Genomic DNA, 11,493 nt, shown 5'->3' with positions numbered 1-11,493 from the left:
TCACAACACTCTGCGATGCACACAGCTTGGCAGTAGCCCTACAGCAAAACATAAGGTTGCCTGGCCAACTTCAACCCCTGCGCACTGACTGCATAAGGGAAACTAGAACAGCTCCCATTCATCAAGGCCTGGAATCAAAGGTGCCACTGGAGCCCATTGTTTTCCCAGCCACTTGGTGAGACTTCAGAGATGAGGCCCACTCCAGAATCCCAAAGTGAGCCTCTTAAAGGTCCCCTTCCACACTCCCCTTGACTGATACTGGTGCTGCTTCCTGCTCCTCCAACTCTGCCCAGTCTACTGCCTTGTCTTTGAAATGTTCTCAAGACTACAGACTGGACTACATAGTGAGTTCCAGGCCAGTCTGAGCTACATGGTGCAATACTGTCTCAAATAGACAAACAGCAACAGCAACAGCAGCAGCAGCACAAATTGTCAAGTAAATAAAGAGCTATCCCACGATCCCTCTGTGGAGAAAGCTGCTCATTGGTAATGAATCCCCACTAATGTTGAAAATAGCCACATGCATATTTTTAAACAAACTCCGATTATACATATTATTGAGTGTTCAATGTTCTTTTTTATTATTCTTTCATTTATTTTACATATGACTACAGTTTCCTCTCACTCCTCTCCTGCCATTTCCTCCACCCACCTCCTATCTACCCCGCATCCATTCACTCCTCCTCTATGTTCAGAAAGGGGCAGGCCTCCCATAAGAGTCAAGGAATCACGGTACATCAAGTTGAAGCAGGACCAAGCTCCTCCCCTGCATCAAGGCTGGGCCAGGCAACCCAGCATGGAAATAGGTTCCCAAAAGTCAACTCAAGCACCAAGGACAGGTCCTGTTCCCACTACTAGGAAGCCCCACAAACAGACCAAGTTACACAACTGACACATACATGCAGAGGGCCTTCGATGGGTCCCATGAAGTCTCCCTAGCTATTCCTCCAAAGTCTGGGAGCTCCCATGAGCCCAGGCCAGCTCTCCTGTCACTATCTTGACCCCCACCTCATATAACCCCTCCCTTCTTCTCTTCAACAGAACTCCAGGAGCTCAGTTAAGTGTTTGGCTGTGGATCTCTGCATCTGCTTTCATCAGTTACTGGATGAAGGCTCTCTGATGACAATTAGGTAGTCACCAATCTCATTACAAGAGAAGGACAGTTCAGGTACCCTCTCCATTGTTGCTAAGAGTCTTAGCTGGGGTCATTTCTGTGGATTCCTGGGAGTTTCCCTGGCACCAGGTTTCTCCCTAACACCTAAGTGCTCCCCCATTAAAACATCTCTTTCATTACTCTCCCCCTTCATCTACCCCAACCCACCCAACCATATCCTTCATGTTCTCATCCCCATCTGCCACCCCCAGTTTACACAGTAGATCTCTTTTATTTCCCCTTCCCAGGGAAATCCGTAAGTTCCTCTTTGGGCCCTTCTTGGTACCTAGCCTCTCTGGGGCTATGGATTATAGCCTGGTTGTCCTTTACTTTCCAGCTAATATCCACTTATGAGTGAGTACATACCATGTTTATCTCTCTGGGTCTGGATTACCTCATTCAGAACTTTTTTCTAGTTCCATCCATTTGCCTGCAAATTTCATGGCATCACTATTTTTTGTTTGTTTTGTTTTGTTTTGTGTTTTTGTTTGTTGCTTACTTGTTTTTCCACTGACCACATTTTCTTTACCCATTCTTGGGTTCAGAAGCATTTAGGTTGTTTCCAGGTAGGGGCTATTATGAATAACTAACACTGCTATGAACACAGTTAAGTAAGTGTTCTTGTGGTATGACTGAGCATCCTTTAGGTATATGCCCAAGAATGGTATTTCTGGGTCTTCAGGTAGATTGCTTCTCAGTTTTCTGAGAAGCCATCATATCAATTTCCAAAGTGGCTGTACAAGTTTGCACTCCTACTAGCAGTGGAGGAGTGTTCCCCTTACTCTATATCCTTTCCAACATAAGCGTTCTCAGTATTCTTGATCTTAGCCATTCTGACAGGTATAAGATTGTATCTCAGTTGTTTGGATTTGCATTTCCCTGATAGCTAGGGATTCTTTAAGTGTATCTTGGCCATTTGAGATTCTTATGTTGAAAATTCTGTTTAAATATGTACCCCATTTTTAATTGGATTATTGGTATTTTGATGTCTAGCTTCTTGAGTTCTTTAAATGTTCTGGAGAGCAGCCTTCTGTCAGATGTGGGGTTGGTGAAGATCTTTTCCCATTCTGTAGGCTACCATTTTGTCTTATTTACCTTGTCCTTTGCCTTACAGAAGCTTTTCAGCTTCAAGAGGACCCATTTATTTATTGTCAATCTCAGTGTCTGTGCTACTGGTGTTATGTTCAGGAAGTTGTCTCCTGTGCTAATGCATTCAAGGATACTTCCCACTTTCTCTTCTATCAGGTTCAGTATAACTGCATTTATGTTGAGGTCTTTGATACACTTGAACTAGAGTTTTGTGGGGGGGGGCGAGAATAGATATGAATCTATTTGCAGTCTTCTACATGCTGACATCCAGTTATGCCAGAACCATTTGTGAAGATGCTTTCTTTTTCTATTTTATATTTTTAGCTTCTTTGTCAAAAATCAGGTGTTCATAGGTGTGTGGATTAATATCAGGGTCTTTGATTCTATTGGTCCTACTGTCTGTTTTTATGTCAATACCAGGCTGTTTTTATTACTATAGCTCTATTATAGAGCTTGAAGTCAGTGATAGCAAAACCTCCTTATTATACAGGGTTGTTTTAGTTATCCTGGGTTTTTTTTGTTTTGTTTTGTTTTTCTATATGAAGTTGAGTAGTGTTCTTTCTAGGTCTGTGAAGAATTGTTTTGGAATTTTAATGGGGATTGCAGTGAATCTGTAGATTGCTTTTGGTAAAATTTTCTGTGTTTACTATGTTAATCCTATTGATCCATATCAATGCTCTTTTCTTAACCCTGGAACCTCTATAGAATTTAAAGAACATGACTGACACCCCACCACAGCCAAACTCAGATTAATTCAGAATTATTTAGTATGGGACCTGTCTTAGTTTCAGAAAATATTGCTATGATGAAACATCATGATCAAAACAAACTGGAGAGGAAAGGATTTATTTGACTTATACTTCCATATCACTGTTCATCATCAAAGGAAGTCAGGACAGGAACTCAAACAGGGCATGAACCTGGAGGCAGGAACTGATACAGAGACCATGGAGGGGATGCTGCTTACTGGTTTGCTCTCCATGGTTTGCTCAGTCTTTCTTACAGAATCCAGTTGTGGTCCCACCCACAGTGGGCTGTGGTGCCCCCTATCAATCACTAATTAAGAAAATGTCCTACAGGCCTGACGATAGCCCAATCTTATTGAGGTTTTTTTTCTCAATTAAGTCTCCCTTCTTTTCAGTGACTCTAGCTTGAATCAAGTTGGCATAAAAATAGCCAGCCCAGGACCCACATATGTATGTTTTTCAAAGGTTCCCAGATGGTTCTTCACTTATTGTTTTAACTCTTTACTTGGAAAATTTTGAATACATACAACCTAGGGAAAATAGTACTACACTATGTGTCCTCAAGACACTCATTCCTAAAGTTCATAGCATCACAAATTATTCCAGTTATAGTCTCAGAAACTCTCTGATGAGCTATTGTGAGGCTCATTTCTCAGGCATTCTACATGCCACCTATAAATATTTCAATGTGAATTTCTAAGTGATAAGGAATTTTTAAATACTATTAGCATATTTAATGAAATAATAGCATCTTTGTATTATCAACTATTTAGGCAGTGTACAAATTTTATTCTTGAAAATCTCATGAATTTTTTGTTTGTATGTGTATATAGTATTCTAACATATTCTTGTGAATGTGTGGGTGTGCACAAGCTACCATTTGTGAAGTTCAGAGAGACAACTTCAGTTGTCATTCCTTACTTTCTACCTTGCTTAAGGCAAGTACTCTAAGTGTCTGCTTCCAGAGCCCCCAGGGCTACATCATGGAAAACAGACTCGACTAGTTGGTAAGACAAGCTCACTATCTTAGTCAGTGTCCTATTGCTGTGAAGAGACAACATGACCATGGCAATGCTTATAAAAGAAAGCATTTAATTTGGGAAGGCTTACAGATTCAGATGTTTAAATAGCTCATTATCTTCATGTCAGGGAGCTTGGTGGCATGCAGGCAACCAGGTGTTGGAGAAGTAGCTAAAAGTTCTCCATCTTAATCCACAGGTAGCAGGAAGATAGCATCTGGGCCTGGCTTGGGCTTCTGAAATCTCAAATCCCACACCGATGCCCGCCTTGTGCCCCCCTCCCCGCACCAATAACAACACACTTCCTCCAACAAAGCCACACTTCCTAATCCTTTCAAATAGTTGCACTCCTTGATGACTAAGCAATCAAATATATGAGTCTATGGGAGCCATTCTTATTCATCAACCACATTCCACTTCCTGTCCCCCATAGGCTTGTAGCTACATCATAATGCAAAAATACATTCAGTCCGACTTCAAAAGTCTCGATGGCTGATAATCTCCTCACCACTGTTTAAAAGTCCAAAGTTCAAAGTCTCTTTTGAAACTCATGATAATCTCTTAACTGTAACCTCCTATAAAATCAAAATCAAAAAAATCAGATCACATACCTACAACATAAAATGGCACCAAGTATATAATACTGTTCCAAAAAGGTGGAAAAGAAGTATAGTGAGGAAATACTGAACCAAAATAAAACCAAAAACTAGATGGGCAAGTTCTCAACTCTGCATCTCCATGTCTGATGTCAAATATCTCTTCAGATCTCCAACTCCATTCAGTTTTGTTGACTGCAACACACATCTCTTTCTTGGGCTGGTTCCACTCTCTGTTAGCAGCTCTTCATGGAAGGTGTTGAACAACTCTGGTGTCTCCAACATCTTGAGTTCTCCAACACAATCTAAGCTTCACCTCTACAGCTTCACATGAGCCTCCATGCAGGGATCCCCCCTGACATATGCCTGGCTTCAGTGGTTTTCCTTAGTCTCAGAGGAATGCTTTATAATGGCTTTCTTCTATTCTTGACTCTAAAGCCAAAACCACTTGGCCAAAGCTGTCAAGATCTGCTACTTGATGGGGCTGGAACTTGGCCCCCCTCATTCAAACATTTTCATCAGCTTTCAGTTTTCTAAGGCTTCCTTCACTGACTAAACTTTTCTGCAATTCCTTTGAAATCTCAAAGCCCACCCCCAGTGATACACTTCTTCCATCAAGGCCACATCTCCTAATCCTTTCAAATAGTGTCACTCCCTGGTGACCAAGCATTTAAATATATGAGCCTATTTGAGTCAAAACACCACACTAACCATCATCAGCCTTCACCATGTCAACTTTGCTGTTTCATTCATTCATTTGTTGTCTTACATAGGGATTCTATAGCTGTTAATGGACACCATGACCACACCAACTCTTATAAAGGAAAACATTGAATTGGGGCTTGTTCACAGTTCAGAGATTTAGTCCATTGTCATCATGGTGGGAAGTGTAGTGGCACAGAGTCAGACATCGTGATGGAGAGGTAGCTGAGAGTTCTACATCTGGATCCACAAAACAGTAGGAAGAGAAAATGACACTGGGCCTGGCTTGAGCATCTGAAACCCTAAAACCCACGCCCAGTCCACAAGGCCACAACTCCTGTTAGTGCCACTCCCTATAAGGACCATTTTTTTATTCAAGCTACCACATTCACTCATTCATTTGTTCACTCACTAAGTATCTTTGAGGTCATGACATGAGCTGCTTTCCCTTCTAAGCACAGAAGACACAGAAGTGAACAAAGCAGATGAGAGTCTGTGTTCTGCTGGGAAACAAGACAAAGAGGAATATGTTGATAAGGTCTGAAGGACAAGAGCAAGTAGGAAAGATTGAAAACTGATGGAAGGAGGGGACAACTTAGTATTTTAAGTAGGGTGATGGTAGGAAGCTTTGCTCAGTAAACATGTGACTAAAGCAAGCAAATAAGTGAACCATTTACATTCTCTAAGAGTGGAGAGAAAGTAATTCCTCTTCCAAGCAGTCACTTCCTGTAGCTCTTGCTCTTTCTATTGAGAGTTCCCTAAAACCTAAGTTTGCCTCTACACTATCTCAGAGAAACCCTCCAAGTCTGCATCCTGTGTCCTCAGGTATACTCTCAGCCATCCTCCGCCTGTGCCTTGCCCATTTATTACCTGGGTGTGGACCTCACTCTTTTTGCACCTGCCTGTTTCTGTGACCAGCATCCTTCGTGGGCCCTTCTGGAACCCTGTCCCCTGAACACCTCTCACCAACTCAGTCCTAAAAATTCTAAGCTCAGATTCAACGTCAGTCCCCAATTCAGGGGAAAGTGACTGGAGTGGGAACCGTCCTTCATAAGAATAGCTGACACTAAAGGGGTGTTCCCAAGCAGCCCTTTTGTGGGATTTTGCCCACCAGGATTCTGCCAAGACCCCCATATCTCCACCACCACTGGCCCTTATCCACACCATGTGATGCCTGATGGTCTTCTATTCTTTGTAGCCCTTAATCCTTGGCATACACACGGCATTCAGCGATCTCCATTTTTAATATGAACTAGACCAAGTCGCATATTGCTTCTTTTTCCGGAAAGGTTTTTTTGTGTTCTACCAACATGAATCATCCAAAACTTGTGTTATTCTGTCAGGTCCAATGCCCTGTGAAACCCCCGCCCCCGCCCCCACCCCCACTCCCACCACTCTACCCTAGGACTTTGCCTCTGCCTACAATTTGTTTATCTCACCTCTTGGGACTCTTATAATGGTTCAGATCCTGACAGAGAAGCCCCTGCTGAGAGTACTCACCCATGGACACCAGGAGTCACCCCAGCCGATACCAGCTATCAGGTGGGGAGGCTTCCAATGCCCCTTGGCCCCATTCACCTCCACCTGAAACACTCTGCCCTCCCAGTCACCAGTGTCTATTTCATATTTCAGTTTGCTTTTGTTTGCTTGGGTACTTTATGTTTCATTTTTGAACTTTCTTTTTAAAGATATGGCCACACTAAGTAGCCAAGGCCAACCTGGAACTCACTTTGTAGCCCCAGCTGATTAGATGTTTGTGATTTTCCCACCTTCTCAACCTGCCAACTGCTGAGATTTCAGGTAATGCAGCACCGAATCTGGATCTTTAAAACTGTTAGATATAAATGAATAGAATTGTTTGTAGCTGTTTCCCTGCCTCCTAGAACCATGTCTGGACCTGTTTTGAAACTCAGTAACTAGTGAGTGAATGGGTGACCTCATTTAATTCCCACAAAAAAGCCCATGACCTATTTGAGTGGGTTTTCAATTACCACTGTACAGTACAGTTTCCTGGAGGAGTTTTTCGCAAATACTGATGCTTGAGTCCAAACCTAGCAGGTTCTGTTCTCATAGGTCTGGAGAAGGGTTATACTGAGCCTATAAAGCCATTGCACTGACCCTAATGTGTAGCCATCTTAAATATAAGATGCCCTTAAAAGAAGGAAGGTCACCTGTCAATCAGAGTGGTCTTATTCAGCAAGCTCATACCTGCAAGGAGCCGGATTCCTCTCAGGCCGTCCAGCTGTCAGGCTACTTTGAGCTGGGGCAGTTAGCTCTGTGGCACTTCAGAGAGGATATGGGAGTCTGAAGAGCAGGCCTTACGTTTCCCCTTGTGATGAGAGCAAGACCTATCTGCCAATAGGTGTTCCCAAGAAATCGAGGGGCAGAAATGAAGTTCCTCCTTGAGAGCATGGAGGTCAGAGCTGCCTCTGAAACAATGTTCTGAGTTCTGGGGTTCTAGAGGGCCAGGCTGAGGGGCTGGAGAAGAATGGGCCATTGTTGAGTAAGAGGGGCCTGGCATAGCAGCTCTGCTGAAGAAAAATGTGCCCATGGACACCAGGGACCAGAGTTTCTATGGGACCAAAAGCCAAACTAACTGTAGAAAGTTGGGTGTCTATGGATTGGAGTTTGAGTCCCAGCACTGTCCTAACCAGTGTGAGCAATTTACTCTTTCTGTGGCTTGGTTTCTTCTACTGTTCAAGGATGTGGAATTCACTGGGTGTGGAAAGCGTTTAACAATCTGATAGGTGCAAAATGACCAGCTGAGTGCACTGAAGTCAGTAAACACTCTTCCATCTCACCACTGCCACCTCTTAGTCACCCCCTCCCCTCTACTTCCTTCGTCTCCCCTCCCCTTCTTAAGTGCTAGGGAATCAAACCCAGGGCTTTGCACATACTTAGCAAGTACTATAACTCTTATTCCACTGAGCCATACCCCAGGCCTTCTTACTGCCTTTCTCTGAATGTCCTCTAGCCACATCAACCTCTTCCTTCTTCCTCAAATATGATGCCCATGTTTCTATATCAGGGCCTTTGCACTTGCATTTTCCTCAGTCAGGAAGCTCTTTACCCAGGAATACTCGACTTACTCTCTTGGCTTCCTCAAGTCGAGTGTCAATTTCCCAGTTAGCCCTTTCCCACCACTGTGTATAAAAATAATAACAGCCTCATCCCCATCTTTGGCATTAATCACCTCCTAAATTACATGCCATTTCCTTTGCCTAGCATAGCCAGGCACCCAGCAAATATTTGTTAAATAAATATGTGTCAAATAAAAGCTGCTTGTCTTATTAGTATGTCATTGTAACGACCAGAGTTTTCAGCCTTCAGCTCTCTGCTGCCCTAGCTCTTATCAAATACTGACAGAAATAGAGATATTGAGGTTTTATCACCTGAAGATAGTTCATTTGTCATTTACCTGAGCATGAAGATCCTATCTCTAGAAACTGCTGCACATTTAGGCATGAGTTTATTGCCTAGGGCCCAGTAAAAATTCTGTGACCAAGGTGTATAAGGAGAAAGAGAAGCTACCCTTGTAGAAGTAGGCCAGGTTGACCTGACCAACAGATGAGTCGTGGAGCATGGCACCATGAATGTTAGACACACTGTGTGAGGTTGAGCATTTTCTCTACGAGAACCCTGCATCTGCTTCTAGTGTTAAGATGCTCTGATGTCCCCCTGTGCTGGGGCTTGGGGACTTCACCTGCTTAGATTTTATTCTAGAAACAAAAACAAAATACACCATTTCATATCTACAATATCAGAAATCAATTCATACCTATTTGCTGTGGGATAACCCTTCTGTGTGCTGTGAATATATGTTGCTCTCAATGGTTGATAATAAAAGCTGCTTTGGCCTATAGCCAGGCAGAATATAGCTAGGTGGGAGAGCCAAACTGAATACAGGGAGGGAAAAAAAGGTGGAGTCGAGGGAGATGCCAGAAGACCAGTAAAAGCCATGACCATGTAGCAATACATAGATTAATAGAAATGGGTTAATTTAAATGTAAGAGCTAGTTAGTAACAAGCCTGAACTATAGGCCAAGCAGTTTGTAGCTAATATTAAGCCTCAGAGTGATTATTTAGAAGCAGTTGCAGGACAGAGAAACCTCCGTTTATACTCATGGAAAGCCCCAGCAAAATACCTGGCAATGAAAAAACATAGACTGAATCTGCTTTTACTACTTGTAGATTCAACAAATAATCACGAACTACCCCCAAAGCAGCACTGGCCTAAGTGCAGGGATGTGGGAGAAGAGAGGATCCTAAACCTACATCTACATGGGGCTCTTGTTGTAGTGTGCATGTGTGAGGGAGATAAACACAGTGAAATAACTAAAACTAAACAGTGTTAAAAGCTGGTCTGTCCTAGAAAGGGAAAGCTAGAAAGGGATGGTACTCAAAGGAGGTGTGGGGAAGGATGGCCAAAGGAGACAGACAGTTGTAGTCTGAGGGAGATCCTTGTGCCATTCCAAGTGACACCTTGATGAGGAAGGTAGAAAATCATCTACAAAAATGCTTCTCAACCTGTGGGTCGGGATCCCTTTTGGTGGGGGAGTGCTTGCAATATATATCCTGCAGATCAGATATTTAGATTCATAACATTACAAAATTACGGTTATGAAGTAGCAATGGAATAATTTTATGGTTGGGGGTCACCATAACATGAGGAACTGTATTACAGGGTTGGAGCATTAGGAAGGTTGAGAACCACTGATGTAGAAGAGAGTTAGGCAGAAGAGAGTTAGGCAGGAAGAAGCAGGTGTGTAGCAGAGCCAGGCTGGAACCAATCACAGTGGGGAGGTGGGATAGGAATTAACCTGGGAGTTTCTCAAGCGGTTCCGGTGGTGGTAGCTATGCTATCTGCATCTCAATGGCCCTGTTTCTGCTGTTCTCAAGGAAGCAACCTGCTGCTGTGCACCAGTGTCACAACTTTGGCTTTGACTCTTGCAGAAACAGGGAAGGCTTTTTATCTAATTTCAACAGTTTTATTGGATAAGAGCAGATTCTTCTTTCTTTCAGTAAACGTATGTAATTGTGCTGCCTTGGTCCCCATCCAAGAGCCATTTCATTAACGCGAAGAACCCTGCTCTCATCCTTAGCAAGACTTCCCATTCACTGTCTATCTTTATGCTTGGAGGGGAGGCAGGGGGGCTTCAAGCAGGAAACAATGGGAGTCTGGTTTTATGTCCTTTCTGTTGCCACAGAGTAAAGTTCTCATTCCAGTTTTAGGTTGTTGACCTGAATTCCAGGAAGCAAATGTCCCAGTCCTGAGGAGACAGAGTCCAGGTCAGGGTTTAGTCCTGCAGACACTGAGCCAGAGGGAAACTGGCAGAGAGCCACTCTCACTGGTTCACAAAGTCCTGTCCAGTTGGGAGTTGAAGCTGTATGATCCCTGCTGTCTTCTAAGGCTTTTCTCTCCAGGCTGTATTTGGGGCTAAAGCTCCTGGTCAGAAGCCTTCCTTCTTTAGCCTCTGGGTCAACTTCTCACGAGCCTTCAGGTCTGCCCTGCTGCTGAAGAGGAATACTATGCCTTGTGTGTGCCTCAGATTTTAAAATAAGGTAACTGAGCAAGAAATCCTTCACTGGCAAGTGTCACCTGCCTAGAGGTCTTGGTGATTAAATCAAGGATAGGCACAGCATAAACTGACCTTAGGAAGGTGTAGGGAAAGGCCTGGAGTCTCTGGAGATCGGCCACCAAGGAGGGAAGAGCCAAAGGAAAAGGCAAAATGCAAGGGAGGTGTCAGGGACCGGTAGGCGGCAACCCCAGGGTTAGCAGCTGTGACAGAGGCTAAACCCAGGCTTTCCTGGAAAGTGAGGCTTGAGAGTCACTTTTCCTCTCTTTGGGAAAGTACCATTCTCACCAGCATTGTCATGGGACTTAATGAAAAGCTTTTTTATACTTTTATTGTTGGTTAACCATATGCTATTATACATAATAACGGGCTTCACACAACTTTTCTAGACAGGTATAAAATGCATTTCCATCATGATCATCCCCCATCACTACCTTTTGTCCCTTTCCACCCCCACAGATCCCCTTCTTCTTTTTAACGATTCCCTCTGACATTCTTGTTCTTTTAAGTTATTATTTCTGGAACCCAGAGCATTTATAAAAGGTTGCTTACTGGACCATGAATGGTTAGTGTCAGGAGTGTGGGCAATGTATACGTGGGTGTGAAATAATG

The sequence above is a fragment of the Cricetulus griseus genome, chromosome 3 (assembly GCF_003668045.3).
Source record: "Cricetulus griseus strain 17A/GY chromosome 3, alternate assembly CriGri-PICRH-1.0, whole genome shotgun sequence".
NCBI lineage: Eukaryota > Metazoa > Chordata > Mammalia > Rodentia > Cricetidae > Cricetulus > Cricetulus griseus.
Note: the sequence above shows the minus strand (reverse complement) of the source record.